Below are 16,680 nucleotides of genomic sequence, written 5' to 3'. Positions count from 1 at the left end.
TTGCCTTTTGGTAAACTCTCTCCAAAAAGAAATATGAAACTGCTAGAAATATTTTGATTTATATGGTATGACAGAAATGGGATGTATATCTGGGGTGTTTGAACAGGAGTTTTGAACTGCAATGGGAAAGCTGCATCACTGAACTGTGCCAGGATTGGTAACGGATTCTTGGATGGTTTCTTCCGTTTACTAATGACACTAAAATAACTGGGACTGATCAGTTTGGCCTTCTAAGACTTTTACTCTTTATACAAAATACCTAATAGTCAGCAATTACAAAATTTCAAAAAGATTCAGACACTGTTTTATTATTTGTACAGTAATAATGCTTACAGACCTTGGATTAGACTAGGATCCTTATGGGTTTGGTACTATACTTCCTTCCTCCCTGTTAAGCTGACAACCTAAATAAGAATGATAATAGAAAAATATTGTCCTCTTATATTGTCTCATTGGTATAATCCAAAATATTTTAAAATATTTTATATGCAAAAACATTTTTAAAACCCTATAAATCAAAGAGGCATTAAGATCACAGCCTGGCTGGGACAATTAAAACAATTAAATAAAAAATTAAAGTCTAGACCTACTCTGGGTGTCTGGATCCTCAAGACATCCAATGTAATTTAGATAAGAGCTCTGAACTAACACAGCTTGTATTGTTTCTAAGGCTGTATTCAGATCCCTGGCAGGACAAATTAGTCAGTGTCAAGATCTGACTTACCATGGCTAGACTACTTCTTGCAGGGAAGCTACCTTGTTTTCTGTACACTCAGTGGTGGAGTGCAATGTAGATGTGATGCTGAGACCACAGGAATCCTTGCCTCGAAATTTGTGCCAAGATTCTTGAAAGTCCGGTCGTACAATTAAAAATGATTGGTTCTGTTGTGGTTTCTACCTGCCTGCTGAAGGGTGGTGATGGACTTGATAACCAGTGTTAGATGATGTCTGCAACTGAAAAGTAAATTACCTTAGTTCTATGACTAACAAGCAATAAACTGTTATGCTACAGGAATAAAATCACTTTTGTATATATAGCCTTACCCAAGCTGTTCTTTTTGCACTTTGTATTCTTTTCAATATACACATTTAAGCAGAGCACAATATAAGTTCTTATTTTTTAAAGTAGCACCTGTCCTCATTTTTTAAAAAGTACTGATGCTTTTAAAAAGAATATTAAATGTAAAAGTAACAATTGCAGAGCTCTTTCTAAAGCGTAAGACAAATCAGAAAATCTGTAAGAAAGCCAGGTATGATATTCAGCCAGGAGACACTCTTGGTAGCTTTGGGACTGGGAATTTATGACACTAAACAGTTTCACATGAATTGTTTCTCTAAAAAAATCCTATCTCTGAGAATAAGGCTAATAGAAGATGACATTTAGCCTGACCTTCCAAGAAAACAAATTTTGTTTTTATTATTTTAACAAGAGCTACAGATGTTTATCCGAGCATCTGCTAAATTTACCCTGATTTTGACGTTTGATACAACAACTGAATGCTCAGTACATTAATATGAATTATTAATAAGTTTTTAAAAATAAAAAGGAAGTTTTGACCCATCCTGGGTGGGTAAAGTCTGTAAACCCCTGACCTATGCTTTATCATATTGTGAATCCAAGAAAGCATTATTGTAATGTTAATGGTTTTGCCTTAGTTTGAAATGTTAGTGTCTGTAGTTAGGAGTGATTTGGTTATTTATTTCATTTTGGTATAAAATTTGCAAGTTGTTGCACCTTTCAAAAGCTTCATAAAAGCTAATCAGTGGCCTGTAGAATTACACAGATACTTGTAAACATGAGTCATTCTGGGTCATAGTAACTGAGACTATAAATAAATTAATGTTAACCATTTTTTTCCAAAATATGCCTGTTTAAAATGGGAAAAGCCCTTCTGATTGCAATCCCAGTGTTCCAGTCACCTTATAAATAAAATCTCAATCTAAAATTGCATTAAAATGCTGTAAATCTTCCCACATTTTATATAAAGCCATGCGTTAGCTAGCTGCTTTTAGTTCTGCAATCCTGTGAATTGTTTTATGCACAGAAAACATATTAATGAAATCAGGTGTCTGAGGAATCTCTGTGGGTGAATTCCCTTGACTGTCCATGGACCTACTGAAAAATGCATAGGCCCCAAAGGGAGAGAGGAGTATGGCAAAGCTCAGGACAGATAATGAAGTTACCACCTCCAGTTGTCCTTCTGTCCCTGCCACACAGGGGATGGGGCTGTTCATGGATTATCTCTGTCAATCTGTGTACAATAAAGGTAAATTGGCTTCTTAATGCATGAGGTTAATGAGTCATTGGGCAACCTCACTGATGGAAGGGGCAATGAAACTGGAAGCACTGATCTGATCAATGCTGTTCGTGCTTTCAACTAATCAGATGAAGTACAATTTACCAGAGCAGCATCGGGCTCATCACTGTACAAGAAAACAGCCTCAGTCTTTGTCCTGCTTCATAGCTGAGCCTGTCACCTTGCTGATTTCACAACTATTGTTGCCTAGTGAGTCTGACATTGTGATTAAAATTTAGAAACATCTCCCATATCTTTTAAAAATTTTACTCATCCTGTATTACAAAGTGCAAGCAAATAGACCTAATGTTGGTTTTGTGTTTTGTTTTTGTTTTTTCACTTTGATTTATCACTGTAAGTTTAGAAATTGTATAATTTTAAAAAGGGAAAATGGATAAAAAAGAAAAAAAGTACACATGCCTAAAAGTTCCATAGTTTACAGACAAATTAACTGGATTTCAAAGTTCCAGTTATTATGGCTGCTTGGTTAGTCATGAAGGGTAACAGCTTCCTCTTCCATTCAGTCCTGAATTAATTCTGTCTCAGAAAAGTCTCAGATTCCAGAAACCTGTGCAATTAGCACGCAAAAAAGAGCATGGCAACAGCAGGAAAAGGCATAAGGGCAGATCACCAGTTGACTAATTGAAAAATTCCTGTGGAGAATCTGCTGCAGAAACAGAGCAACAGCTTACTCTACTTTTCTATGAGAAAGGCCTCTGCTAATACCTGTGTGAACAGCAGTCTTATGGTACTTTTCCCAAGTAAGGACTACACTGATTAGCTCTGCTTCTGGTTCTCCCCCATTCAGATCAAGGAGTTTATAGCAGCTGACAAGAGGTGGAGCACCATCTGGGTTGGGGTGGAGGCACATCATGGAAACAAAACATACGTGCTGCACCAGAAACACAGTGGATACATCCTTACGTTCACCAGAGGGCAGGCGGTCAGCTTCCAGTGGACCTGAGCCATTGCACACATAATTGGATAACATACTATATTTGTAGCTGAAGCTACAGTTACACTGTTATTCATATGGGTCAGGAAATGTCTGCCCTCTCTCCCTGCTGAAAGACAAAAGTACTTAATTTTGGATATGTTTGTTATCTCCTAATTTCTAAGGGATTCATGACGGATTTAGTGGGATGCTAAATGTCTTGATTTATCCTCTGGGGTTAATTAAACTTAATTTCAAACACACTTTTGAAGATGACAGGACAGATCTCTGAAGGACACATGCCTTCTGTTCCCTCAGTTAGTGTGAATGTATGGTAATTGATGCTTTGGTAATACCTCCTAGATCTGCTATTTTAAGGTGAAGCATAGAATTGACTTTGCAATGTTGCCTGACAGGCCCTTTTAACTTACATCAACTCAGTGTGTCCCTTTGTGTTTTTCTTTACAGCACTTAGTGGCTGAACCTTAAAAATAAGAATTAAGAGTGGCAAAAATAGAAGATTACTCAATTATTATATAAAAAATATGACAAGTTCCAACTTCAGAGGAATCCAAAAAAGGGTGGGAACAAGGAGAGGAAAAATAAAGAGCTTAAAGGAAATATAGTTCGGTTCTCACCAGGCTTCTTCTAAAAGCAAAGGAGATCATGAGAAGGAATAATTTCTAATTTTTAAATACCACCGGATAACCAGTTATAACTCTTAACATGTCTTACAGCTAAAGAAAGGGATTCATGTGTTAGTATGCCTGTGCACTGCAGATTTATTAATCTGATTCATCAGTAGTTGTGGGAGCTAATTTAAATTTCAAGGAACAAGTGGGATCAGAGGAAGCTTGGATGAGGTAGATTTTTTTTTCCGTTGCTGGGAAATTTGTACTTTACAAATATGATAACAGAGCATGAATATGCCTTGGACCAGAACAACTGCTGAAGCAATTTTTCCTTCTAGTTCCTTCTACTAGGTGACTTTGTTATATTAACAACATCTAATTTTTAATAAAATAACTTCAATAAAGTAAACAAATTCCAACTTTTGAAATCATGTTCTCCTCTTTCCACCAGGCCAAAGGGAGGTTTCATGATCAGGAGATGGAAGAGAATTCTTTATTTTTGTAATGAAATATAAATTTTTCTCTTTCCTTTACTCTGCCCACTCCCCTTTGTTGGAAAAGGAGTGATCAGTATTGAAAAAATCAGAGAATGATCCGGGGAGAAAACTACCTAGCTTAAATTTTATTTTGAAGGACAAAGCAATTCTTTTGCTCCACATTGTATTTATTTTTCCTTAACAATTGTCAGTGGAAAAACGCGGACAGTTGAAAATTGACCAAAATGTGAAGTTTTTTCCCTCTGAAACCGCTGAATTCCTCCCTTCTTCTTCACCCTTCATCAGCTCTACTTAATGCACAAGCTGTCTTGATGTCACAATATGATTATGAAGGAATGGTCTAAATATTTATTAGAGACTTTAAACTTAGTATTATACTTTCCTGTGCAACCTCCTCCAGTCTCACTTATGAGCTGCTTATTTCTCCGGAAAGAGCTCTGAAAAAAAGTAAGCAAAGGAAAACACAAGAAATGGGTTCCAGGGCCACAGAGTGCCAAGCAGACATACATGGGCTTGTTTTAAAAATTAGTCTTGAATTCTAGGGCCTCATAACTTCTGAAGATTCCCTTTGGTTTCTGGAAAGGGAAATTTACTGACCCTGTGCTCCTTATCTGGAAACTGGACCACTTGTGGGGATGTCTGCTTGGACAGAGGGAAGGTTTCATGCATAATGCTGAGACAGGACAAGGGGAGCTGACTGCCACCAGGCTGGAGGTGCCATTCCCTCTTCCACCCCACACCAGCTCCCTGGAAATGTGCTCCTGCTGTTCTCTACGTGCTGTCTCCAAAACTTCTCTGGTCTGACTGAGCCAGGTCTGCTCTATAACTCCAACAGAATTATTCATTTAATAAATGTAGATTTTTTTCCCTGCCCTTAGTGAGCACTTACCAGCTCATGGAGCATTCAGGAAAGCGTAAGCACAAGGCAGCACTCGAGCATAGAGGAGATGGGAGTCCTGACTGCTTCTTTCAACAGTCCCCTGGATTTGACTAGATTAGCTGCAGCATAACTCTTACTTTAGATATTAGCATATTCAAACAGTCACTGTATTTTCTTTAAAACTGAAACGTTGGAAGGTGATCGATAGGAACAGAGATGTATCAGCTAGTCCAAATGCAAAAGTAATAATGAAAAAGTTGCACTTTTCCTACGGTCACCTTCGTGTCCCTCCCATGTTAATTAATACTTCAACACTCTTGCCAGTTAATTGAGGTATGAGAATATGAAGAATCTTGCCCCAGGTCACATAGCAAGGAACTAGTAGATCCCAGGAGTGTTTGCCTTTCAATAGTGAACTTTCCTGCTGGAATTAGAGGAAACAACAGTGCTGCTTAATTGAATTGGTATTCTGTGCCCCATTCTGTTCCCTGGAAACTGCAGAAATCTAGTATCAGTAAAGACAAAATATTCCTGCTTTCTGATCCAGGATTTGATTTGAACCAGATGCCCTTTTTGGTTCCTAATGAAGGCTTGTTCCCTTTGGGAGTAACTCCTTGGCATATCAAAAATTCTTCTAGAGGAAATGCTACTGGGTTTGTCAGGTCCCAAGAGAAAGTTAAAAAAAGATAGAGTGAGAGGTGACGTTTCAAAGCGGGGCCAGACTGTCTTGGGAACCTTTTCTACCCTGCAGCTGAAGTCTCCATCATCTGAAATTTGGCATCTTTGGGTGCTGCTGGTGGTGTTTATTTATTTTTGATTGCTATTTTATGCTTTAAATTACAGTAATGGGGAGTGCTTTGCAGATTATTCATGAGAAATTATCTCTTTTCCCAGGCACTGCCCAAGAAGCAGGTTTGTTGTTTTGTTTTCTTTTTTTAATGTGACTGTTGGCTGTCATTGTTGATCTTTCACTGACGACCTTTCAGTCCCAGTACTCCCTCCAATCTGCAGTTAGTTAACTGTGAATATATTTAATTAAAGCTGTGTCTCACAGCAGGGAAAGTATTAGCAGTCTGTATATCATTAGGTTTTTTGGTTTTTATTAGTCTTAGAGTGTTTTAGGACTCTCACTATGAAAATATCATGACATTCCCATCTGCTTTCTCTTGCAGAAGCTGTAGCCAGTTACAAAATGTAGACTTTGTGCAGTCTGTGAGCTGAGAGAAAACTGTTCCCTCATCAACCTTGTCTTAATTGTAAAGCACTGTGACTGCAGTCATGCTTTAGGTTTGTGTCACCAGATTTTGTACTTCCTCATGTAAAATACTTCAGTGATGAAAGTTATAGTAACACTTGTCAATAACTTGTGCCAGCGCAGTCAATAGAAAATAAGAAAGAGGAATTCTGAAACAAAGAAAAAGACATATAGAGATTTGGAGGCAGCAACCAAAAAATATCAATGTACTGTGTAAGTTAATAAGGAGAAGAAAGATTTTCTTTGGAGGTGTAATTACCTGACAGGACTTAATTTGCTTTCCAGTCCTCTGTCTCCCTCTCCTCCAAACACACTCAAGCAGTTGCCATTGGTGTTCCCTGGCTGGGAGTTGAACATCTACCTGCTGGTTCAGGCCATGCTCTTTCACCTGAAAATTCCAGAATTCTTCAAAACCCAAATATGCATTCTCTGTCATTACAGCCTCTGTCTATCTTCTGCTGCATTATCAGCGAACCAGAAAACATCACCATGATATTTTCAACTTGTACTACCTTTGGTGAGATTCTCTTGACAGTAAGAATTTAAGACATCTCATACATTATTGGAAATTTAGACATGACATCAAATGTGATTGCAACTTTAAAAAGAGAAAGTGGCAGAAGACTGAAGTGACTGTTAGAAATTGTAATTTATTTTGATATTTTAAATCTTTTATTTTATCTAGATGCATTGCTTTGCATCAGGTCTCTAATAAATCACTGTTAATATAGTAAGATAAGTAGGTTTCTTTACTGGTTGTATCTGAGCATAATGGAAATTCAAATTGGTCAAATTGGTGCAAAAGTGAAGTAATGCTTTGATAAATCACAGCTTTATTTTATTTAGGAGCAGGGCAGTCATAGTCTAATGAAAGTAATATACTCTTGTCTGAAGCTAGAGGCTTCCCATCATAATTTTACAAATCATTGTCATGATATTTTCATAGTGAGAGTCCTAAAACATTCTAAGACTAATAAAAACAGTATCGGGGTTCTTCTGTTTGCTGGATGCCTGCAGAAGTCGGTAGCTATGAATGGGTCAAAGACAAGGAATTATTTATGCAGATACACTATTTCCAGGCTCTTTCTCAAGTTTATGTTGTTCACCCGTTCTCTTTCTAGGGCTTCTTTTTGTCAAATCCATGCAGTAATTGGGAGTCAGGTATGTACTGCTTTTCAAGACCACCATGATGTTTGAGAGCACCAGCAAGCCTTAATTGTCCTGACTGATCGCACCTTGGGACCTCCACTCCACGCGCCCTCTGTCCATTTCTCTAGGAGCTGTTTATCCTCAGGCTGCATCTTTATGTCTTATCTGAGCTATACTGTATTATACAGTATAGCTATACATTTCTAGCCCAGTCTCTTGTCTGGATTTTGGCCCTATCTCGGTGTCTTGCCTCTACTCTTGTCTCCAGCCTGTCTCTTGCTGCTCTGAACCCCTTAGATACATGCTGGAATGGATTTATCACCTTCCTTGGTCTGGGACTGCTGATGGATCCTGTTATCAGCATCTTGCTCTGCTCAGATATGTGGGACTTACACCATGCGTCTGCTGCACCCACCTGCAGCTCCCACCTCATCCTCCCTTGTGCAGCAGCCCTACTCTTGCTCTTCCCTCACATGGAAAGCATTTATTTTCCTTTCCACAGAAATTCTAAGTAGGCGCTCCGGTATTATCTTATGAACAGCCAGAACTCAAGCTCCATTCAATCAATAATTTGATTAAATTGGTTAAGAAAATTAAAATTGCCAGAACTAAAGTGAAAGCTAATCTCAAGATGCTTAGCATTTAAGGGAGAGAGAGTATGTATGGGGAGAATGAGATATGTTTCATTCTAGAATTTTGATATTCTGATTGCATTAAACGTGAGTATATTTGTGAGGATTATTGCCAAATGGTGGGAGAAGAAGGGAAGAGATCAGAGATCTTATATGTAACTTTTAGAGAGGATAAAACATAATTTTAATATGTTAGACTGAGTTGGTTATATGAAAGATTTTACAATGTAATTTGAAGAAAAGATCCTTTGACAATAGGATGGTGTGTGGGAACTGTAGAAAAAGCAATGTGAATTTTCCAAGAATAAACAATATTCAGTAACCCAACCATTTTCCCTGATAAGATTTTTGGGTTTTGGCTAAATAAAGGAGATGCAATAAATTTCCCTTATCTTGACTTCAGTAAAGAATTTTAAAACAACAAAAACAATGCTGTGATATATTGGACAACATATTTCTACCAGAGAGAAAGAAGTATTAATGCCACTGACCAAGACTTTCGAAACCTGTCAGTGATTGTGGTCTCTTCCCAGCAAGGAGTAATAACCCAGCCTTGGTACACATCTGAGATACAAGACTTCAGACTACCCCAGAGAATATCCCTGTTCCATACTTGGTTTAACAAAGCAGAGCGTAAGCAGACAGGTCATGGTGTTGGGAAGGAACAACGGAGAACAAGAGAGATTAAAGTAAAAGAGATATTGGTACACATTCAGGGAGGATCTCAGAGAACGTAGATATATTTAAGCTGGACAACAGAAGAAAATATCTAGGTATCTGAAGAATGAAGCTGTGTGATGTTTATTCAGTAGTAATAGGAGCAGCAGAACTGAGATTACAATGAATTTTAAGGCACAGCTTAACCAGTTTATGAAATAAAACTCTCTGAGTGGTACCTCAAAGGTTTGAGTACACTGACTGCAGAGATTCCTCCCAGTCACATCGGGTTTTTTTCAGTGGACTGAGAATGGATTGATTTTGACAGAGAGTGAGAATATTCAGCAACTCTGGAAACTATTTTTTCCACTTTGTACTTGTATATAGTCTATTGTTTACTACTGTGTCCTTCAATTTCTCACAGAACATTTCAGATTATTTAATCTTCCCCTGAATAATAAGAAATATTTTGGCTATGCTAAATTAGGTGGTCCTGTGTTGTTGGTTAATGGTTGATTTATGGAGACAGAGATCTTTTTTCAGTTATTGAGTGGTGGTAAGACTGCATCCACTATGATATACAGAAAGTCAACACAATGCAAAATTATGTTCTCTGCTCCGAAGAGATGATTGTACCTATTTTCACAGATACTTATCTTAAGAATTCTTTTCTGTCTGCCAACCTCCTAGAAAGTTACAACTTCTGGTGCCTTCTTGCAGCATTTGAAAATTAGAGCAGCAATACATAGCCAAGACAAAGATTTACTCAGGGCAAAATTCTAACTGGCCCAAATAGCTCTTTTTAATACATAGGCAAAGAAAAATTGTAAATTATGATTTTTTGCTAAATAGAACATCTCTTCAAGCACTAACATGAGCTATGATAAAGTAGCGTAACATAAACAAACCACGATGGGAAAGTTAAAATTTTTCAGACCATGAATGATCTGTTAAGTAGTTGCAATTTTTCATGTTCAAGGACCTTACATTTCTTTAAAAACAAAGACAAAAATATTTTGTTTCTTATTTCCATGAAATGAAGCAATTAAGGGCCACAAACTGAAATAATTTGTTTCAGTCACACCAAGAATTAATGACAGTGTGTTGTGGTATACAAGGGTTTGACTGTTAAGTTTTGTGCTTGAGGAAGTTTTACTTACCAACAGAACTTTTTGGTTTTGAAGTACTGTAAAGAAACAAACTCAAGAAGATGTTTGAGATCTTTCCACTTGTATTTTTTTTTTTGCCTGTACTTGAACTCAGCCAACAAGCCAGTGATACAGAAGATACCACAGGAATATCGTTGCTCACGGGAATATATTTTTGTTGATAAGCCCTTAAAAGCAAAAATAAAACCCCAGACGGTTGCCAAGAATGGACCTATTAGATGTCCAATATTAACAAGCTGAGGTTTATTTTGTTGTGGGGAAAGTAGATCCTTGTTTTTAATCTCTTAAACCTGGAAACATAACAAGAGAAAACTGAAGCACAGTAAAGCACCACATGAATTCCCATGAAAAAGTGCATGATAGGTCCAAGGCAGCATTTTTTGTAAATGCTTAGGATCACACCTCAGTTCTCCCAGAGCTGAGAAAGTGTAGCTTGAACTCCCAGGACAACTTAGAGTTAATGATATCTTTTAGGAAAAAGAGTTACATTCAGGTCAGTGCAAAAGTCTCCTTTGGTATATGTAAGGGAGTATCAGGGATGTAGAGCCAGAGCAATAATGGCCACAGGATCTGCCTGGCAGAGAAGCAGTGGGGTTGGGAGCTGGAGCAGTGGGAGGAAGGCAAATCAACATCCCACCTCGAGCACTGAAATGCCTCGGCATGACTCTGCCACCTCTAAACTGAGGTATGATACCTCCTTCTGTGAGAGGAAGAGAGGTGGAAATGATGCCATGCCCACTCTTACACCTTTGCAAGATTAGGGTGAGAGGGTAGCATTTCTGTGAATCAACTGAGCTACTTATAATATAGAAATCCCTGCAAGGGTGTATCAAGTTGTCTGGCACCCTGCTGCTCAGGAGTGCATAGGAAGCAACAATCTCCCTTCCATTATACAATTAACTAGTTAGGATTAATTATATATAAAATTTACTCATTCATATTCATAATTCTTGTGTCTCTATGTGATAACTATGATGTTCCTCTATTGTGGTTTGAATTATAGCAGCCTAAATCTGCTCATTTTTCCACTTCTGAACACTTCTCATCCCTTCATGTCTTTGGCACCACTGCTATTTCTGAAGCAAAGGCAAAAAGGGAATGCAACATTTTCCTCCCTTCTATGACTTCTCAGAACTGTTTTATTGCCCCACTGGGAAAAAAATTTAACAAGGCTACACATTATGCATAAACTGTTCTCTATTTTCTCTGGAGGAAACCATCATGCTTTCTGCTTTACAGTCTAGAAGGTGATTCACTGTCATTACTGAGCACATGTAACCTAGAAACCCTATGTGTAATGTAAACCTCTTCCATTACATGCAGCATCTCATGGCTGAAGACCAGTTTTCACTATTAGAGATGAGGATGTGCTGAATGAGGTACTTAAAACTCTTATGAAAAAAAAAAAAAAACAAAAACAACTCAAAATTTGTTAGCTAGTTATGCACATACACTGAGAATTTGTCACACAAACTTTAGATCAGGATATGCAGCCCTTATACCTTCACCTCAGCTACTATCTTGCTGTGAGCATAAACACTTACTGTAAGAGGAAAGAGATCTGGTTGCACAAGTGTCTGTGTACACTGCAAATATCACTTAGACATTTGAAATCAAACTGAATTTCATTTGCACTGCAGTAATCTAGAGAAATGTGTCTGAGTTTAATGAAATTGTTTTGGATTAGGCTTAAAAAAATGGCAACAGTACCTAGCTCCAAGCTTACATATCTTTTCCCTAAATTTCTAATATTTTTCTTCCTGTGTAAAGAGCTGCCAAGAAGAAATAATTTACAGGCCACACAATATTGTCTTGATTAAAAAAGACCCCGCAACCCAAACCCCACAAAATAAACACCTCCAGGAATAGAACTAACTTTACATTTGTTCCTTTAACAGAAAGTATGAATTGCAAACCTAAAATATTTTGGGGAAATATGTTTTGTTACTGTATTCTGACAAAATATTGGAGAGAGGTTATATCTGTGTGTATGTGTACCTATGCCTAGCTGCAACAAGGAGGAAGACATTTAGCCCCATTGCAGTCTGGAACATTTGTGTTTCTCATTTCCTTCAAAAAAAGGAGAAATCTATGTCACAGCTTGGTGGGGAAATAGCTTTGTGCTGGAATCTATACGTGTGAGCAGATGACAGTTCTGGATATGCCTAACTACAACTAAGAACTCTGTTTTAGCTAGTGTATTGTATGGTCTTCTTCCAGTTTGCTAGAAAGGTAGTCCTGGTTAGTCTGAGAAGGTTTTCATTGGGAAGTAGATGAGTGATACAGCCTGTTTGCCGAAACTTAAGAAACAGCTAAGAGAAAAATGTGCTGAGACATAAGTTAAGGCTTGGACCAATGTGACAAGACTGACTGTCAAGAGGAATAATCAATAAAGCTGAAAGCTCTGTGGAGCTTCATGGGTTTGGGATACTTATCCAAGCATGCTGGAGAATGGGAAACAAGAATATGAACAGCATAAGATGAACTTTCAGAGATACCCTCACTAGAAAATAACTTTTAGATTAGATCCTTTTAATTTTGTTTTCATTTTTTAAGTGAAAGCAGATTTTTCCTTTGATATTTTTAGAAGATAAACTAAAAGCAGTGTCCTTGCTAAATGGTGTCTTAAGAAGAGTACATGCATTCAGGAGTGAATTTATTTACTCTAATTTGTTCATAATTTTCCCTACTGCAAAAAAAAAAATCTTGGATTATTTCTCTTACTGCTTAAATAATCATAATTCCTCCTTCACATTTCTATGGGAGAAGTAACTTCTCCATTCCTTTATTTTTTTGTGCATTTTAAACTTCTAAAATATCCACTGTGTTAATGTCGAGGAAGAGGAACTGCATTAGTTCTCTTAATGGTGAACTCGAGTTCTCCAAAGAATTACTGGAACAGATTCATGGCAAGCTCACTTCTTACAAACAGCCGACTCAGGCAAAAATAGGATGAGGTCATCTCTTTCCAATGTCTGAACATTTTATGCTTTGCTACTGTTTTGAGTACATCTTCTTTTCCCTTAGGTTCATGTACATCTCTCTCCAGACAGGCAAATATTTGAAAAAACAAAAAAACAAAAAACCAAAAACCCAACAAGTTGGTCTAGCAAATTAAAAACAGAGAATGTTGCCAGGAAAAAAGATTTTAAAACTTGGTTATTCAGTCTCTGTTTATCTCAGTTGGAATAACTGATGGCTGTTTTTCTTCTGCTCTTTGGCTGTTTCCTCTTCTCCAACTTGAGTTTAAAAACTTCATAACAATATTTAAACTTCAAGTAATAATAATATCTAAACATCCTAAATCTTGAAGTACAAATACTCAAGATACTTAGTCTTCAAAATTGCTCAATGGGCAAGTTTATTAACTTGCTAAGACTGTCTCCAAGAACGCAATGATACCAGTTATGTTTAATGTATTGACACATTTTAATTGTTTGAGGACTAGTTAAGAAACTACACTCATATGTACATAAGCATAACATATGTTGAATGGTAAAAATATTATTATTACTCTCCTTAAACAGAACAGCAAACATCTGATTTTTCCTCATGATGGTCTTGGCCCAGTGCTTCTAAGATGGTTATTACAGGCTAAAAGAAAACATAATATGAACGCACATGCAGTTTTCAAATAACATGCAAGTCAGAGGTCAATTATACCAATAGGTTTCTACCGACTGATATGGAGTGTACCTATGAATAATTTGTTTCTTAATAAAGTTACAAGGAATGCCAAGGAAAAAGGGCATATACATATGATAAGGAACTGTCTCCTGGAAAAGTGATTCTGAGATAGGAGTTGGGACATGATCCATAACAATTCAAGTGCAAACTTCAAGTGCAGTGGTGTAGCTGAAGGGAAACATATTACTTGGATCTATCATCACAGGAACTTCAGCTAGAATAAAGAGATACTGTTATACTCATGTGCAGAACAGAGAAGACCACTTCTGTAATATTTCCTCTATGTATTGTTACTCTCTTCAAACGGATGTGTCAAGCAATTCCTAAGCATTCTGAAAAGAAGTGAGAGATCTGAAGTTTGGTTTCAGGTGTGATAACTGACCCTAATTAGTTTACAAATAGAAATATTACAACGTTGATGAATGTACCTTTTCAATAAGTGTCAAGCAATTCCTAAGCATTCTGAAAAGAAGTGAGAGATCTGAAGTTTGGTTTCAGGTGTGATAACTGACCCTAATTAGTTTACAAATAGAAATATTACAACGTTGATGAATGTACCTTTTCAATATACCATCAGAAGAAAAGAAATCTGACAGTACATGCTCTTTGACCTAGGAGAACAAGGTATGCCTGAGACCCTGTGTCTAGAAATTGCTGACATATCAATTCAGATTAAGAATGGAGTGAAACATTTGAACAAGGTTGTTAATAAACTACTAAGAACTATTACCAATGGCTGTGGAAGATTTTTAATTAACACTTGAGTTTTTAAATAAAAGTGGGTGTCTTTAAGGAATATGGCTTTGGCATCGAGTATTTCTTCTATATGCTCACTGTAAGAATTACTGGGAAAAGTCCTTTAACTTGTGATATTCTGAAAGGAAGGAAGGATGACCTTAATTGTATAATGCTTTTAAAATGATTACTGTTTTTTGAGAAGTAGCTGCAGTTGAAATCATCACTCTATCATACATCAGGTTTGACCAAATTTCTCAGCTGGATCTCTGTAAATCATGACTGACCAACCAATGGCATCTTCCTTTGAAGACTGTGATTTAAACCCTCTCTCTTTCCAATCAAAAGCAAAGAATTCCAATACTTCATATTGGAAGTTCTAAAAGTCCTAAAAGAATGGATCTAGCTGTGGAAATAGAGTGGGAAAAGACCACTGAAACCCAACTCTCTGAAGAATGTGAAGATACAAATAATGATAGAAGAGGTGTTTCCTCAGAAGCATGTTGTTGAAAGAAAAAAGGATGTGTAATGATTTGTAGGAATCCCCACTGATGCTGAGGCTACTGATATGTTGCCAGTATCATTAGCTGCTAAGTTTTTCTGAGTGTAAAGTGCTTTACAACATCTTAAGGTGAGCATTTTGGACATAGTAAATGATGATTCTTTTATGGGGTGAGAAGAAGGGAACCACTTGTTCTTTTCTTCCTGCTGGGTCTCGCTTAATGAATTCTTTTTTAAAAAAAATTGTCACTTGCCTTCTCTCATGTCCTAGCTCTACTCCTGCTGCTTGCACATTGACCATTTCTTCTGTCATTGCAATATAGAAGTGTCACAGAGTGGGGATTACATGAATCAAAGGAAGAGTACACCTACAGAAATATTTGATTGCAATTGGTAGCCCAGAAATGTAAGATGTCTTTTACTGACAAGATTCACCTAAATTCACTTTAAATAGAGCTCAAAATGCAAACAGTAAGTTTGGTATGTAGCAGAGCAAGAGATCCAGTTCTTGGCTATGAAATTAGAAACACCCTTTCAAAAGAAAACCCCAGAAGTAAGAAGGCATAAGTTGCAGAAATGCATGTTACTGATGTCCTGTCCCAGCTGGCACTTGGTGCAGACTCAGACTTGCACATTTCCATCTCCAGGAGCCTCTGGAGGCTGCTCTCAGTCCTCTTTTCACCTGCTCATGAGGGTTATAAGATGGCACTGAATGCAGATGAGAAATCAGAGCAGTTCCAAGGAACTCTCAGTTCTTCCTCCATAACAATGGAGAAGTATTATACAATGACTTCTATTAACTTTATTCTTTTTTTGAGCACAAACCCACTCTTTTTGTCTGGATCTGAGGCTTGGTTGTGTTGCTTTCTACTTCAAGATGACCTTCCTGTTTTGAAGTCAATTACATTACAGTCTGATCTGATTTTTTCCCATACCAATGTGATTTGCCCTGTGAAACTTTGCATGGCTTCATAACAACTGATCATAACATAAATAGTTATCTGTTGGCTTTGATAGTCCTACAATCCTTGGCATGCCTCTGGCTTTGCAAGAAGAATCCTCATTCCAGGTTACTGATACAGAAGTCCAAGGCAGTCCTTAGGGTGGCTTTGCTGGAGTTTTTTCTCCTCCTGCCCGCAACTTTTGGTCGATTTTAGGGGCCAGGCCTTATGACTCACTCTACGAACTTCTGCAGCAGCCTGATCCTTGGTTTTATGCTTTCTGTGGATTGTTTGTTATGTTTGAACATTTTACAGAATTAAACTCAACAAAATCCCATTTAATAAGGACAAGGACTGGAAGTTCTTCCACTCCTTATTCCCATTTCTCATTTTTTAAAATGTTGTTTACCATTTTCCTTTGTTTCTTAGCAGCTTCACATTCTTTCAGATGACCTTTCTTCTATTTGTCTTCAGATGTGGCTAAAACCAGTTCTGTTGAGATAATTAATTCATATCCATTTTTTTCTCTTTCCCAATCTGTGTTTAGTTATCTTTCTTCTCCGCAACTATGTGACTGGAGGCTGTCATACTGCAGCTTCTTCCAAGCTGGCAGTAATATTTCTCTCCTCACTATCTTCTCACAAATTATTTCTTCAGCCTCTTTCAGGACATCCCTGAAGTACCATCCTTCTTCTCTAATGTTTCTTTTCAGTT

Source organism: Tyto alba, unplaced genomic scaffold (assembly GCF_018691265.1).
Source record: "Tyto alba isolate M040663 unplaced genomic scaffold, T.alba_DEE_v4.0 Super-Scaffold_2, whole genome shotgun sequence".
Classification (NCBI taxonomy): Eukaryota; Metazoa; Chordata; class Aves; order Strigiformes; family Tytonidae; genus Tyto; species Tyto alba.
Note: the sequence above shows the minus strand (reverse complement) of the source record.